The sequence below is a fragment of the Euprymna scolopes genome, chromosome 10 (genome assembly GCF_053919585.1).
Source record: "Euprymna scolopes isolate OS-2025 chromosome 10, ASM5391958v1, whole genome shotgun sequence".
In the NCBI taxonomy this organism is placed as follows: Eukaryota; Metazoa; Mollusca; class Cephalopoda; order Sepiida; family Sepiolidae; genus Euprymna; species Euprymna scolopes.
In genome coordinates, this window is record NC_136491.1 from 141,629,995 (window position 1) to 141,648,590 (window position 18,596).

Below are 18,596 nucleotides of genomic sequence, written 5' to 3' on the forward strand. Positions count from 1 at the left end.
GATTACATTACCGATTAAAACGAAGGAATTTTATTTTCCTTTTAAAAAATACACATTACAACATCGATCGACATTACTTAAGCTGTGAACTTTTTCGTAACAAGAATCCAGTTAAAATGTATATATTATTATCATTCTATGGAAGATGCGGAGAAACAACTGAAAGACCACCCATTGCCAATCATGCATTCGCCAGAATGAAACACCCCCTCACCACGCGCATATATATATATATATATATATATATATATATATATATATATATATATATATATATATATGATTCTTTGGGGAGGAAAGAATTTAAAGATCGAAAGATCGAAATGATGAGGTATATATAATTACTGATACCATATCTATGGGTCGATTTTGGGTGTGACTTTGGCAGTTATGCGAAGGGAAATAACTGAATTTCTATAACTAAAATTTAAATAGTCTATACGTGTCTAATATGTCGCTGTTTACCGTGGTTGGGGGCAATAAGTGAAAAATTCGCAATGTAAATAGGCGCAACACTGCAAAGTTGTTATTTTGTTTCAAATGCGTGTGTTTTATGTTCTCTACGAGAGCGTTTATGGCATCCTATCGAAAAGATGATTTACACTCACATCATAACAATAATGTAATTTACAATTTTGAATGTGATTGTGGTGCCAACTACATGTGTCGGACGGCATATAGATTGGGCAGAAGAGTCTAACAGCAAGTACATACCAAATCACATAGTTTAAATACCGAGCAAAAGACATACTTGCCAACACAGACGGGTCTTCAATCACTGACAATCTCATTAAAAACCCGTCATGTGCATCCAACTTCAGCACGCACTCATTTCCACTCCCGAGTCGTAATTATTCCTTTACAGATTTTGGAGAGTGTTAACGTTCGTTTGAGAAAGGCCTGTCTCTGTAAACATAGGGAATTCCAGTTGGATTTCAGTATTGTTAGTCCCTAGGATCTGCGAGAAATATCATAACGTTACTTTGTTTAAATCATTCCCCCTCCCTTTTTCCAACACACATAACGGAACGCAACGTATGTTTATATTAAATTTACATGTTTTCGAATCGCTCCTTTTAAAATCCCTTGATATATATATATATATATATATATATATATATATATATATATATGTATATATATATGTGTGTGTGTGTGTGGGTGTGGGTGTATACGTATATATATATATCTATATATATAAAAATGTAAATTTGGTTAGTAACAAAAAAATAAAACCATATTTCTACGTTACCAATTTATTTGAAATTTTCAGACAACCCATCTTTAGAGTCGAGTTATTAAAACAAAATTACCTCACGAATTATTAAAATATTAAATAAAATAAATATATTTTTAACCGTTACTGCGAATCTGTTCTGTTGATAAAACTTAACTTCCGGTTCGATTCATTTCACAGCCACGAATTGACGAAATATTTCATTTTCTGTTAACTCGATAAGTAGAAAAAAAAAACAAAAAAACATAATTCATTTGTTTATCTTCCAAACTTTTTAATTTACCAATCTTTTCTTTATTATATAAGACTAAAAAAAAGTTTGTCGCTTGCTATGCTAAAACAAAGTTTTTTTGTTTTTTATTTTTCTAATTTCAAAATATGTTGCACCATTATTGTGATGTTTAATTTGCAGTATATTTCAATTTAACTTTTATTATGAAAAGTTTGAGTTTATGATTTGTTTCCTGCCAAAAAAATACCCTATCTGAAAAAAAACAGGCAAAAATAGCTGATAAAATATGTAAGCCTTCTGGGGGGCTAACCGCTTCAATATAATTCCAGGAACATATAGTGAGAAAACACGGAACATTTTATATATTGAATATACTATATTTATAATTTATTTATTGTAGGATTCTCCTGATCTCACGGGATTTTTTAAATCTCAGTTGACAACATTGCATAACTAATATAAAAGACTACAGGCTTAATGTAAACAGAATGTGTTTACATTATCGGTAAATTTTCAATGGGTTTAATTACATGATTATTGATAATGTAACCATGTGATTGAAATTTAATTTAAATTAACCACACGTGGTCGCAAAATGAATGCCGACGCTCAAAGTGTATACACATTTTGACTCCTCCCTTTACTGAAAAATTCATCCAAAATCAGGAAATTAACGAATTTTAATGATAATTGCAGTATTTCTTCAAATAATGATCGAAGAATATAATCAACTAATTATTTTTACTTAACTCTTAGAGAAAATGATTTATTTTGTTTAAACAAAAAATACCTTTACTAAAGTTATGGTTTTCAGTAGTAAATAAAAAACGCAAGAATTTATTTTTGCTTTTTTTAAAGCATCGTAATTTGTAACGATAAAAAAATTATTTTTACAGTAACATTACGAAAACAGCCCCTATGGTCTGTATTAATGAATTCGATATAACTCGAAGAAAAATGAATTTCTCACATACTATTCAGGAAATTAAAGATTCAATTAGATTCCTATTTCAGTCACCTAAATTATTTAGGGTGAAATGAGTTTAGGAATTTATAGCCAAACCTAAATGTTTTTTTGGTAAATATCCAGATACGCTACTACAGAACACCGACCACTCTAATTTGTTTGGGGGGGATGTGATGTTGGTGGTCGCGCGCGCCCCAACATCACATCCACCCCCCCCGCTCGCGCCCCCAATGTACAAAATAAAATCTTCGGAAAATGTTAAATGGTGTTCTAATTGGTAAATGTCGGTGCGTTACTTACGGAAAATTGGAAAATTCGATGTTCCAGGTAAAAAAAAACAAAAAAAAAACCAGATAAATTGCCCCCCTACTCCAACATGGTGTGATTTCCTTTCTTATTTTATTTCTTTTTCAGCTACTTTTAATGTTTCCACCCAAAAAGCGCTATAATGTATTTTTGAAAATTAGAAAATTCTATGTCCTGGAATAAAAAAAATCGCCTCCCCCCAACGTAGTTTGCTTGGTGAAGCCGTCGTTTTTGCTACAGCGTGCATGCGCGTAGCATAAACGGATGCTGCAAAATGGTGGAAAGAAGTTCGTGGGTTCAGGGGTAAATACCATGCAAACGGTAAATTTGCCCCAAGTTTGACTGTCAGTTTCGTTGTCAGCGACCTCAATTACCTGTAAAAACACAAACTAGAGTGGTCGGTGTTCTGTAGTAGCGTATCTGGATATTTACCTTTTTTTTTCTTGCTTAAAAAATAGTATTAATACAGTGTTAGTTAAAATTTGCATAGAATGCTCTGCTTTACGCTTGTAAAAATGGAACGGAAATTTGAATTTCGTTCCCTTTTAAATTCGGTACATTTTTACATTACGTCCAACTCATCGTTCACATTCGACACGTCAACTTTATAGCTTTTCGGGTATTCTGGCAAGATTAAGGGTGTCTATTCCGAAAGCCGTTCTTAACATGGGTAGATTAGTAGGTGTGTAAGAAATTTATGTAAAAATAGTGAATAATTCCACCCCGTCTTTCCAAGCTTATAACTCCTCGAAAAATGTAACTCCAGCCCTATTTTTTCCAATTAAAGGAGCAAGAACCAAGGTTTCATTAAAAAAAACAAAAAAACAACATGTTTTTAAAAAAAAAGGTTAAAACTTCGGACTTACAGTTAAATTTCTAAAAACACTACTTTTTTGTTTTAAATTTGAATATATTATTTATTGATCTTTTCTCTTCAATTTGTGATATATAACACTTTGGTGAATAACTTATTTACTTTTTAATAGACATTTCAAAATGGGAGGCGTGAATTATTCTACCCCCTGTCTTTCCAAGCTTATAACTACTCGAAAAATGTAATTCAAGCCCTATATTTTTTTCAATTAAAGAAGCAAGGACCAAGGTTTCATAAAAAAACAAAAGAAAAAACAAACAACATGGTTTAATAAAACAGGTTTTAAAGTGCGAACTTTAAAAGTAATTTTCTAAAAAACACTACTTTTTTGTTTTAAATTTGAATATATTACTTATTCACCTTTTCTCTTCAATTTGTCATATATAAAATTTTGGTGTGTAAATTAATTATTTGCTTTTTACTAGACACTTGAAAATGGGGGGGGGCGTGAATTAAAAAAAAACGTTTGTCTAAAATATTATATTCGGTTTATTGGGAAGAGCATAAAATTTCACATTGACCCTGAAAATATCGTAAAAATAAAATCAATAGAAAAATGTTGATAGATTTTTAAATTTTAAAAATTGAAAAATATTGAGTTCGTAAAATTCATTACTGTTTTTTTTTTAAATAAAAAAATATTTCTATTACTTTTAAAACAACTTTAATAGTTTATTTTGGAAGTATACTCCATTAAGAAAACAAACAACCCACTTTTAAAAGAGAAATTCCGATTTTTTTATATTTTATTCGCATTTTCGTGATAGGGGTGTAAAAAATCCCTGCAAAAATTCTGATACATCTACTAGATTGGAGTGTTTATTCATTGTAATCGTACCCGACAACCTATAAATGGCGACATTTCCAATGTGAATTATAAGCTGGACTTATATAAAAAATGACAAAAAGATATACCAAACTGACTTTTTCGTTTAAAAATGGAATTATTTCCCTTTCGTTTATAACTTAAAAAAAAAAAATTAATAAATATTTTGTGTTTTATATGCATAAAGTACAATTGTTGAATGTTACTGTATTGATTATATTCGTTTGTAGGGGGGCACAATTAAAAAATTAAGAAAGATTAAAACGAAGCGAAATTTAAGTTTCCGTTCCATTTTTACAACACCCGTAAAACAGCGCATACTCAGCAAGTTTTATCGTAATTTATAAGCATATTGAAACACTAAATCAACATTTTATTTATTTTTTTGGCATAATTAATGATGGAAGTATTTTTCTGTTTATTGTCTTAACATCTGTTAAAAAGTAAATAATTTGTACATTCTCTTGAAAAAAAGAATAAAACTTTTCTCTACTTGCACATGCGTTCCATTTTAACAAACTGAGCCACAGCAACGCGTGGCCGGGTACAGCTAGTATATATATATATATATATATATATATATATATATATATAAATATATATATATATATAATTATGTATTTTCTCTGATTTAAAATTATACGTTTCATGTTATTTTTTTGATTTACCATATTCATCAATTTATTTGTTCCACTACAAAAAGGTGTTACATATCTTTCACCAGAAACACCTGCTTTGAGAGGATTCATCATAAACGTCATTTTATAACGATTCGGTGGAAATATTGCTTCTCTACATTTACTCACAGACAGCTTACTGTAGTATTTATTCATTCTATTTTTTAAAAATAAATTATTCAAAATATAGACTATTAACGCTTTGCCTTACTATACTTTCCGATGTAGAAAAATCCGACAAGAAAATTGAGACGTGTAATTCAAACCATTTTTGAAGAGAAACTGAAGTAAATACACTACTATTGCTACTTCCTATTATTAATGTGGCAGTTTACATAATAATTATAAATTATGAAATCTACTAGAGTGTTATCATAGTATAAACGTTATTACTGTCTTATTATGTGCTCACAAGGAGCTTCTACACAGGTATTCGGAGATCTTTCCCCGAAAACAGCATGTGGTGTTCACTGGAGTGACAACAAGTCTTCCCAGGTTTCCAGTACACTACACCTCTTCCGCTAACATTTGCAAATACATTTGCATTATCGCTAGAGTTATTTGCCATTGATGTCTCGTTGGCAACAGCTATTGGTATTTGTTGTTAATTAAGTGACAATAAGCATATCAAAGGTTCCAGTTCTCTTCGTATTTATTTGACTGACGTCTAGTAAGTCCATCAGTCTTCCTTCTTCCTTGATTGATGGTTCTGTCTCGCTCTTTTATTGTGAGGGGGCGGTGATGTGGCAATGGGAGTAGGGTTGTTTTGGATAACTTATAGATATGCGGTTACAATGTTCTTGCTTCCATGTAGTGTTTCATGTATTGCCTTTGCAGCATCTTGTCTGGCCCGCACTGGTTGCTCCTGCATGTTAGCTTCCATATTCAAGTGGTTTCCTTAATATTTCAGCTGATTGTTGTCCGTTGTATTGTTACGTTGTCGTATCATAACTGAGCGTTTGTTGTATTTTTTAAATTGCAATGGAGATGATATATTAAAACGTGTCTATTTATAAAAGACTGTGTGTTTGATTATCTTATCAGAGTTAATGTCGTTTGTGTGTGATAATCTAGTGGTGTTTCTATTACATATGTTCATATGTTGTTAAGTGTGAATATGTGTGTGACATGTCATTTGAACATACCTTCTGCCATTTTGTTGGCCCATCCGGAAATTCTCGTCTGGGAGGGAGACTTGATACCTGTTTTTGGGGACGAAGATTTATTTCACACCGAGACAAGAAATTGGTTCTATAGTTTATTTCACTTTCCCAGATGTCTTGCAGAAGGTGGAAAGTGAATTTGGACTGTGGTTTTTTCTTCTAGGTCTTATTTCTACCACGTCAGCGTTCGTTCCCCACCCCCAGCGAAGGGGAGGAGACAACGACAAAGCCGTCCGCTGTCGTCCATGTCGCAACCAAATCTCCACGATTCAGCTAACCTGATCCAATGACTCACACACAATCCAATCAGCTGATTTTAACTTCCTGTCAACGTGTCTACGCTGTAATTCACACTCTCCCTCCTCTCTCCCCCCTCTCTCTCTATCCATTCCCTAACAGTATTTTTCCTGATTGTTGTTCGTTGTATTTTTGTGGTCATTCCTTTGTTTCTGATTTCTCCCAAGCTTTTTTTCAAAATTTACCGGATTTTTCCTAGTGCCCCTACTATTATAGGTATTATTTTAATTTTCTTTAGTATCATTATATTTTATGAGTATGTATTATTATTATTATTACTATTATTATATTTTTACTATTATTATTATTATTATTATTATTATTATTAATAATAATAATAATAATAATAATAATAATAATAATAATAATAACAATAATAATAATTGGAAACAACGATGTTAAACTATTTCTGTTATTTCAAACAATGCATATAATACATCTATAATAAATATGGACCCTGGAACAATGTCAAATAACAACAAGCCTATTAACGGTAAACAATTCCATTTAGACATGCAATTTGCACTGGTTTTACAGTGATATTTCAACTGCGATTAAAAAGATCCTGTTTTATCTGTAACTATGACATCTCTTACGGCAATTTTTAGACACATTTTATATAGAATCTATCTGCTTGTTATTACTATCTTAACTTATATTCGCACACTATTTACTCTAGAGAAATGTATTAAACCAAGTAGTGGTGAAAATATATGTCTATGTTTGCGGGAGTTGGACTAGACATTATGCTATGCAAATCCTGTTTTATCTGTAACTATGACATCTCTTACGGCAATTTTTAGACACATTTTATATAGAATCTATATGCTTGTTATTACTATCTTAACTTATATTCGCACACTATTTACTCTAGAGAAATGTATTAAACCAAGTAGTGGTGAAAATATATGTCTATGTTTGCGGGAGTTGGACTAGACATTATGCTATGCAAATGAATTTTTAAAACGACATTATTTGATAGTTTTGTACTAATCCTATTTTTTATACAGAATTCATACAGTTTATTCAGATTTAGAATGGACTGAAATATTAATGTAATGTATGCTCTGTTCTCTCATTCAGGGACATTATAATTATGTTTGAATCGATCAGGATAGTTTTTCTTTTCATTTCAGATCCTCACTCTATGTAAACAAAAACTCGTTTAAAACTCATTACACAAAGACAAACGTTTTACAGTGCGAAAATTACTATAAACATCTTTTAATTAATGCATAATTTATTTCTGTAACGTTTTAATATACATACTACATGAACGCTAATTATTTATTCATATCATTATCTAGGGAAATATTCATTATAAATTGGAAATAAACACCGCACATCACTTTCACTGCAATTGCGAAGAACGAAAAAAATACAGAATATCAAATATATAACATTTCGTTAAGTATATAATTTTCTTTTGCGCCAAGTGTTAATAATTGTTGCCTCCAGTATTACGTATGCACGTATTTTTCATAGAATATGTGACATTCTTATACAATTTGTGTATAACATGTAACCTGCCGGTGATAAAACAGTTATGAATGAGAATGCATTTTTGTCAGTTTTGGGGCAAAACTTTGACGGCCTAAAGTTCGAAATTGAAAGAGTTGAACTTTGCAGACTATACAAATCTTCTCCTCCAATTATGGGTCTAAACAAACACTTAAAATTTTAGATGTAGGCTTTCTGGGCATGAGCTAAACTTTTCATATATATATATATATGTATATATATGTATATATATATATATATATATATATATATATATATATATATATATATATATATATATATATAGGAGTCTTGAAGGCTTGGTTTTGTTAAAACATTATATGAATGCTCGATTATGAAATATAATAATCTTGTAGCTTACTTTTTAAGCCCTCTCTCCTTTTGGCTTAAATTTATTGGTATCTGAACAATTACTGAATTATATTTACCCAGTATGATTCGGAATACTACAAATTTGTTTATATATATATATATATATATATATATATATATATATATATATATATATATATATATATATACGCCCACAAAGTTATGAACAGTGCATAGGGCCGGGGCAAAACTGGTCTTACCTACTGGTATGCTAGACAAAACATATATTACCATTTACATTAGACCGAAATAATTCGTTCACATGCTTTAGCATACGACGCTGTCATTCGGGAACAATCGTCAACAAAAACTAAAATAGCTACCTCATTTCTGAGGAACTGATTTTATTCGGCCATTAAAAAACGAGTATGAGGCCTTTCAATTTTCCGTTGTTGTAAATATGACTAAGGTGGTGCCATGAAAATGGATATCCAATAGTTGTCATTTCTATTATCTTCAACAAAATGAAATATCAACAATATTTGCTGAATCAATATCAGGTCGTTTTCTCACGTTATATCACCGACGATAAGCAAGGTTTAAACTGGTAAGTACTAGCGTCGATGACAATTTTATAATTCCGGATGTGTAAAGTGGTCTACGTTCATTCCTCTATTGTTTTTAGTCGCCTAGTACATTTCTTTTCACTGGCTTAAGGCGATGCCGATTCAGGAAAAGTGTAGTTTGGTCTTGCGTAGCGCCAGCTTCATAATTTTACGCGCAGATACCCTTATAAAGGATATCAATTTCCTCTTAAGACCGAACGGAGGCATCATCATCATCATCATCAGCATCATCATCAGTGTCATCATCATCGTCGTCGTCGTCATCATCATCATCATCATCATCATCATCATCTAATTGTTCAAAATTGATATCCGGAAAAAGATAGATGCCGACACAGGTGCGCTCTGCGTAGTTGTGTCTGTGTCAATATATGGACAGACTATTTGATATGAGCAATTTGAAGTTGGCTTGCTTCACACACATATATCAAGTGCCCGTTTATCCTTGAAATTGTGTAGAGACACGTAAGCATGAACCTTAACTCCGATGTAAAAAACTGGCTTTCATCTTTTTCAATTTTTGCGACAATATAAGCATTCCTGGCGTGAGTTGTTATTTCGAACAGAATGCCAATTCTTCAACGCTTAAGGCTAAAAGATGATAACATTAATGATATAAAAGATGAAACCTAAGATGGATATTACAGGCGAAACTAAATTTGGAAAGAGAGTAAAATAAACAAACCATAACATCGATGTAGAAAAACTGGGGGAACAAAAAATATATCAAAAAGAAACGACTTATTAAACTGATTGGAAAAACAAGAATATTAGATAGAAAAAGAAATTAACGAGAAATATAAAAAGAAAAACTGGAACACAGGGAGCAGATGAATGAGACGATCACGACAGAAAGAAATTACATTAGAAAACACGTCGTCACATATCTATTATTCAGATATCTTAGTAGTTATCATCTTAAAATTATTCTAGTCAACAGTAAATTACTTAATCTAATGCGTCTCTTTGCATAATTTAATTAAAAAAAAAACTACACTCAGAACTGTCCATCGACTATAATTATGTGTATCTAAAACATGACTTGTTACATATAGATTCAGTTCTGTTTTACCTACAATCAGTACTTTCCTCGGAATACATATTTTTTAGTCTTGCATGACTAAATCGTTTAACTCCTAGTCAGCTACTTTATTTTACAACACACCATCACAGGCGCTATATATAACATGATTTACTCATGGAACAATCCAAACACTGAACTCCAAATCAATATCAATTGCTATTTAATATTTTAACTTAGCTGTCACTGTAGCAGCTGTATAATATTTGACATAAATAAACTGTTAAATTTTTATGAAGACAGTTTTATAGTCTATTCAATATTTGAGAAGAGGGAGAAGAAGTACACTATTGTTTGATAAGAACATTTACACGTATATCTTAAAGTATTAACTTTAAAAACTACTAAATTTATTATGAAAAAAAGGCAATGCTTTACATGTATGAATAATAATAAGTGGGGTTGTATCTGCATTTTCGAACGAACTATACTATATGAACTATAACTGCACGGTCGACAAACCGTTTTGGATATTGTACAACAATAAAGCGACCTTATATACATACATGCATATATACATATAGCATGTATGTATATATATATATATATATATATATATATATATATATATATATATATATATATATATATAAGGAATACAATTGACTAAAGACTCTTGACAGAGAACAACTAATTGTCAAGGATTACTCACGTTCAACGTGTCATATATTTTACTTATTTATAAAACAAACACCCACGCACATACAGCATTTTGCGTAACCCTAATCCACATCAGACGGGTGATATTTTTTAGCTATTTAACCCTCATCCTATACTTAATGGAAAATTCGCTTTCTAAACTTTAATTAAGTAGTCTAAAATTTATGGAAGGCTACCATATTTTCATATATAAAAATATATTTTTAAGAGAACATTTTGTATCAACATGAATAACATTTATTTAAATACGTTCATGAATAGAAATATGAGTTACGTATATTAATATTTATCGAATTATTAAAATCTAATATAAATGAGAATCGCAAATGGTTTAACAACGTGTTTCCGCCCTGTTTCTATTCCTTTACATTAATCTAAATGAAGAAAATGCATTCTGTATTTGGACTATTGGGCAAAGCGCAGTTCAAAATGTGTAATTTGTAGGTCATTAGTTTGGGTGTGAGTGAGTGTATGCATGTATTATAGAATCGAAGGAATTTCAAGGTTAGGGTTTGGGGACGCGTTTGATTCACTGGGAGTAAGGCAAGCTCGAATAAACTCGCATTGCTAGTAGGCCACAAGACGGTACACAACGTAACATTTTACTGACAAACTACTCCAAGATTCCTTCCTTACCCTGCATGTCAAGCAATGAATGGTGACACCTGACATACTAGGGCTGGCCTATTTCTAATGAGCAAAATGTATAGTAAACAAAAAACGATATATATAAATATATATACATACATATATATATATATATATTACATTTCAAAATCCAAATATGTGTCTGTGCGTGTATATATATATATATATATATATATATATATATATATATATATATATATATATATATATATATATATATATAGATGTGTGTGTGTTGTTTTGGAACTATGTTTTTCAATTATACTTCACTCGTTTTGTATAGCAATCCTTTTTGTTTAGAAGGTCAATGTATGTTAGACATAAGAACAGAGCATATTAATATTAAAGAAAAAGGGAAGCAAAAAAACTACCACTTCCAACCCGTCCTCTTGTCGATACGACACACGAAATCTTTTTTCCTTTCTTTCCTCAACTTGCAAAAAATACTCGTGTACTCGGAATTATCCTCCACCGTTCGTTCACGTTCTCGTTTTAACTTGTCAAACAAAAATCTCCACTCACTATTCATGCTTTAGAATTCATACAATTTAACAGTTGCCATTTGTGTGCATATGCACATTAATGGCATACGTCCACCAATGAGAGAATTACAAAATTATGCTTGACTTTTTTGTATATTTTCTGATGGCATTTTACCGGCTAAGCAAACATGAGGTCGTTTGCGGAAGTGATTTCTATTACAATATATCAGATTAATAATATAGTTACATTACACAATCCAAATATTTATTTTTCATGCAAACAGTTAATATTATGTCTATACCGTTTCTTTTTGTGCATATACTCTTCAGAAAAATTAGAAAAAGAGAGAAAAATGCATGGCAATATAATGCTCCAAAAAGAAAAAAAAATATTTAATAAAGACATAGTTTATTTGTTTTGGGAGCTATCCTCGTGTAAACTAAACAGTTCAATTTACTAGGCCGTTATAATTAAAAAACTGATACCCTAGAATTAAATTCATAAAAAATAGATATGGGTTAGATCTGAGAGTTAGGTTTGTAATCGACGAGGTTAACGTAAAAATATTAAAAAAAAGGAAAATGTTGAATTTAGAGGTGCGATTAATTTGAAAAACGTCCTCCCAATAAACAAATAATAATTTTTATTTTTATTCAAAAGATTGGAGATTCGATAGCAAAACACTCTCGACCCCTCTATCACAAAATTACATTATTTCCTAATAACAGGTATGTTACTTTGCCAAACATATTTAAACAATGATATTTCAGAAGATTACAGTTTTAACCAAGCAGAACTTGCAGCTTTATTTTGAAATAAACACTTTATTTATTTTAAAGATAATACACAAAACTATTGAACCATTTTAACAATATTACTATTTTTTAAATATACTAATATATACTTCATTATTTTGCATTTAAATAATAGAAACAGAAAAGTTCATAAATCATTCATTTTTGATGCAAATCAATATAAAAAGAATGTGTCATACTTTTTTTTAGTTGGTTTTCACCTTAACATTTTCCTTTAAAATGATAATTCCTAAGGATTTATGTTATGCTAAAAATGAGTATCGTATTTAAAGCTTCGGCAAATATGAGTTTACTGTGTATTAAGCAAAATAATTCATGTTAAAAATGGTGACCATATGTGTACACCAAAATATATGAAATTGCGTGTACAACTACGGCCAGTGTTTTACACATAGGAAATTATAGTACTTAATATCAAGAAAATTATTACATTTAAATGCGATATTCTTTTTCCCCATATATGAACACCCATAAAATCGTTATTTTATAGAGAAAAATAAAAAAAAAACTCGAAAACATCAAAAGAGAATAGCAAAATCAATTCTTATTTGCAGTCATGAAGGACTTATTTAAGCAGATAAGTTGTGAATTGTTAATGTTTTTCTAGATGCAAGTGATAATACATTATTTATTTCAGTATTTAACCTTTATCTTTTTTTCATTCTATTATTAATTCTGTAATAGGTTTTCTCGTGCAAAAATGTGCCGGCTCAATCTTGCAGGTTAATTTTGAATATATATTATTATTTTTTAATTTTTTTATTATAGATTTTTCACGTCAATAAATGTTGTTTATTATATTTTCCAAGTTGATAACATAAATAGATTTATTTTCAGTTAGTGAGAGAGAATCTGTAACAATACCTTCCCTTAACTACGCCTAATGGACTTTTATTAAGTTAAATATTTTTTTTTATTTTTATTATATATATATATATATATATATATATATATATATATATATATTTACAGGGAGTAGACGAATTATTGTGGATGCCTTATCGGCAACTACTGTTACTCTTGCTTCTCTTTATTTGTTACTCAGTCCCTATTTTTAATGAGACATTTTTCTGACAAAGGGCGAAGAAAAAGCTGTATTCAAGGTTGGCAGTATTTTGCGTAAACAGCCGGCAGAGATGTCGGTAATTTTCTGTTTGGGTGTCTATCCTTGTGGCCATGTCACTAGTAAAATTGCTGGAGGTAACCGTTTTATGTGGGCTGAAGTTATCCGCCTGATATTCAGGGACCCGAACGTTTGATTAACGATTAAGGAGCCCGTACAATCAGCAGGTGAAAAATACTGCGGATGTGTATTGCAATTTAGTGAATGGATTTTGGGCCATACAGTAGTTTCTTGTGGGGCCCCACGATGCCATATAAGTGGGTTATTGTTACCGCTTTACCTTTTCATGTACTACAAAAATATATATTTCTTCATTTCTATTTCTCTCTTACGTTCCCTCTCTGCCCTGGTCCAAGCAAGTCTGTTGACCTTGTCCCAATACCACAAAACTCAATCATGAAAAGTTTCAAGTCAACACACACGATTAAACCCTGATCTCCAACTTCTAACGTAGACCCCCCCCCCACTGCCATGTCTCCTTCTCGAACATCCGGAGTCGACGTTGTCACCTTCCAAACGTGTAAACCCAATTCCAGGAGACTAAACCAGACATATTATTTCTAAGCGAAACTGGCACTGGACAGACTATTTCCCTAAATGAGTTCGTAATTAAAGGATACTCTAATTTAACTCCCGAATCTGAACCCCAAGATCCTTATGGTCATGGAATATGTGCTTATATTAAATATGGCGTTCCATTTGGTATGGACATCTCCAGATAGGATTCTAACTCACCCGATATGTGCTTCCGTGTTGCACTTGCTCAACATAATGCGTTAATATTTGCTCACTATCACCCCCGAACAGCGGAGTTACTACATTTAAAAACATATCTGAGAAAATTGACCACGTACTATATGCTTATCAAATGTATGTGGATACTTCAATGTTCACAATGTGGAATGGTTAACTCACTCAATCAAGACCGATGATGATGGGAGATTCTGTTATGATTTCTCCATTGCTTATAACGCCACTCAGATATTTCACGAACCCACCCGTGTGCCAGATACTGACGGCCAATATGCAAGTCTCCTGGATCTTTTTTTTCTCAGAACTTTCCCCGACCGAACTGTGATCAGCTTCTCTTCTCCCTCCTCTTGGATCGTCCGACCATTCTGTCGTGTCAATTAAGATAGAATGAAATGTAAAATAGTCCTGAGAGGTACCTCTCAGTCCTACACTCTATCGATACTCTATGGCTGACTGGGATGGATTCTGTAAATTTATATAAGATCTACCTCTGTGCTCGATGTTTATAAAAAATGTGTCCTCTATAGTATCAGAACGGACATAATGGTTAATTGCAGATATAAACCGTTTCATACCCTCGAAAAAATTCCAGCTAAAATCTATTAGCCAACCGTGATTCTCTCCAGAACGTTCTGCTGCCATTGCGCACAGAAATCAATCATTATTTCATCATGTATGAGAAAAAACCCTATGGGATATACAAATATATGCACGCGGTGTGCCCATGCTAATCGAAAACATTGATTCCAGTAAAGCATCTAGCCCTGAGAGTATTTCAATTATAGTACTCAAAAAACTTCAACCAGAAGTAGAGCCACTAACTTAAAAAACTGTTTAAACGTTGTCATAAGGAGAACTGCTTCCCATCACCCTGGAAAATCTCATCAGTATGCCCTGTATTTAAGAATTCAGGTTATTGCTCATCTCCTCTCAGTACAGACCTATAAGTTTCCTATGAGTCATGAGTAAGTTGCTGGAAGCTGTGTTAAATAGAGAACATATCACCCATTTCAACAATAATAACCTTCTTAGTGACACGTAATATGGTTTCCGTTCTGCTAGATCTACAGCAGATGTGGTTACAATTATATTTCATAGGATCAGCGAATCTATCGACGGGGGCTTACTTTCAAGGTAATTGCTCTTGACATATTAAAGGTCTTTGATAAAGTATGGCATAAAGATTTACTTTACAAAATCTCCTGCAACGGTATAGCTGGAAATGTCTTCTCAATTATGAAATCATTTCTCTCTGATAGATTCATAATATTAGTGGTTGATGGGCAAAAATCAGAAGCTCACAGTATTAATGCTGCAGTCCCTCACGTGTCTATCCTGGGCCCAACTCTCTTCCTGATCTACATTAATGATCTTTCAAATCACATCCTTACATTATTCGTAGACATTTATGCTGATAACATTTCGGTCTATGGTAGAACATCTGAGAGCATAAACGACCAAGGTCTCTTCGATTCTCTCTCCTCTGATTTTGAGTAAGTAGTACAATGGGGAAAGAGGTGGCGGGTTACTTTTAATGCATCTAAAACCAAGCTTTTATCTTTACATTATCAACGCTCTTATCCCCATCTGAAATCAATTGAAATGAATGGTTCTCGTCTTGCGGAGGCGTTTTGACAAGATTCTGGGTTTGACCTTTACTCCTTGTCTTAAATGGGACACATGCATTAAATCCATTGCCACGGCCTCTGGGGAAATAGTGGGATACTTCTATCGATCCAGTAGATATCGCACTGCTGATGCAATTCTCTATCTATATAAGATCCAAGTACTCCAAGGATTGAGTACTGTTGCCACGTCGTGGCAGGAGCTGCTAGAAAGGAATTATCCTGCCTTGATAGAGTTCAAAATAGACTTCGCGGTCTCGTATGAGATGTCCTTTTCTTTCCACTGCAACCTCTTTCTCACAGAAGGGATGTTGCAAGTTTGTATCTGCTTTATCGTCATTTTCATGCCAAGTGCTCGACTTAGATCTAATCTATGACCCCTCCTCGAAAAACTTCCACATGAAACACCCGTCTACCAGAAAATACTATCAATAATTTCCGCCACCCTTCATCTGTGCCTAAACCTAAACGTAGATTCCATGAGAAAAGCCTGTTTCTTTGAAGTGGCCACCTATGGAACTGTGTTCCGTTTTCGTGCTTTCCAGCTGACTAAAATATGATTGTCTTCAAGTCTAACATAAATAAGTTTTTGATGAGCCGTTACATATAAGTTTACAAATTTATCGAATTTCCATTACTAACGATTATTTTGTTGTCCATTTGTCTACTATAAACACTTTAACCCTTATCCTCGAGTTATATCTTGCCCTAGATAAGTGTTGATACCTTTGTAAAAACATTTTTACCATTAAATTTTCAAATTTAAAACGAGTTAATCGGATGTTTTAAACAACTAGTGTTCTCGAATGCTTTTGATTATTCGGGGAAAGGTTCCCTCCTTTTATCTTCTCTACATGAATTCCACCGTATGTATTTCAAAAGTTTCTGCGGTCTCATTTTATTTTTGTATGCTTGTTTATTTTATTTTATGTTTTTTACAATGGAGCCATACACCTTGTATGCTTTCGTGTGTATCCAGGAGTGACGGGTCAATTATTTTGTAATGTTGATATTTTCGATAATCAAAATGGTTCAGATATTAATAGGCTGCGTATCCATCTTATAAATAACTAATAAATTATGTACACAGCTTACATTGAAAATTAGGAAATCAGCTTATCACTAAAGATTAGCCATACGATATCTTAATTATTCGTTTCCGTGGAATAAGGGTTTGGAATGACCGTGCGAAAGTTAAGTGTTTAAATGCGTTTAATAGAATATGCATGTCAAAACTGGCATTTTTAACTTCTGCGTACATACAAACATATTGCAGACACTGGGCATGATTCACGAATTTATTATCCGGAAAAATGTTTCTCAATCCATGATGTCAACACTGATAATATGTCTCTCAGTGCACGATGCTTTTATTCCTCCCCAGTGCCTGCAATATGTTTGTATGTACGCAGAAGTTAAAAATGCCAGTTTTGACATGCATATTCTATTAAACGCATTTAAAAACTTAACTTTCGCACGGTCATTCCAAACCCTAATTCCACGAAAACGAATAATTAAGATATCGTAGGGCTAATCTTTAGTGATAAGCTGATTTCCTTATTTTCAATGTAAGCTGTGTACATAATTGATTAGTTATTTATGAACGCAATAAGGTAAAATAAAAATGATACTGACTTATTTTACAGTTGTTATATGAAAAGGAGACGATAAAAAACTATTAGTTTACAGAATTTAATTTCATATTTGTTTACTTCAGAATTTATTGCATAATAAGAAAATCGTTGATAATGTTCTCTGTAATAAAGTTCAATTCTCACACGTGAGAATGCAACAATAATTCAGTAGATAAGTTCTTATCAGAAATGTGGTGACAGTTTGCAAGAATCGAAGACAACGAAGCAATTGATATTAAAGCAATTGATATTAAAGCAATTTCACTGCGTAATCAAAAATAAATGTAATGTAAGAGGAAAAAGACAATTGCACAGAACGATGAAGATGATTAAGATTTGAGAAAACGTGCTTTGCTAGAACTTATTTGAGTTCGGGTAACAGATGCACTCATTCGTCAACTTTGGGTGTTTTTCTTGTGGGCGGTTAACCGTTCTGCTTAGTCCTATAAACGGGGATGAATACTGGCTAACCTCTCACTGCAGTCTTGGGATGTCCGGTAAGAAGACAATTTTCAATGGGTAAAATAGCGTAGACGTGGGGTGGCTTTCAGTGATTGCCGTTGGGGGCTTCTAACCGAAGTGCCAATCTCCAGCTGGGGTCGAAAAAGAGACTGACTCAAAATCTCCCAAGGTTTTTTTTTTATAGATTGATGCACGTGACCCCTAAGGGGTGGGGGTAGGAGCTCACTGCTAGCCAATCCACTGACCGTATATCAGGCACAATCGGCATAAAGCA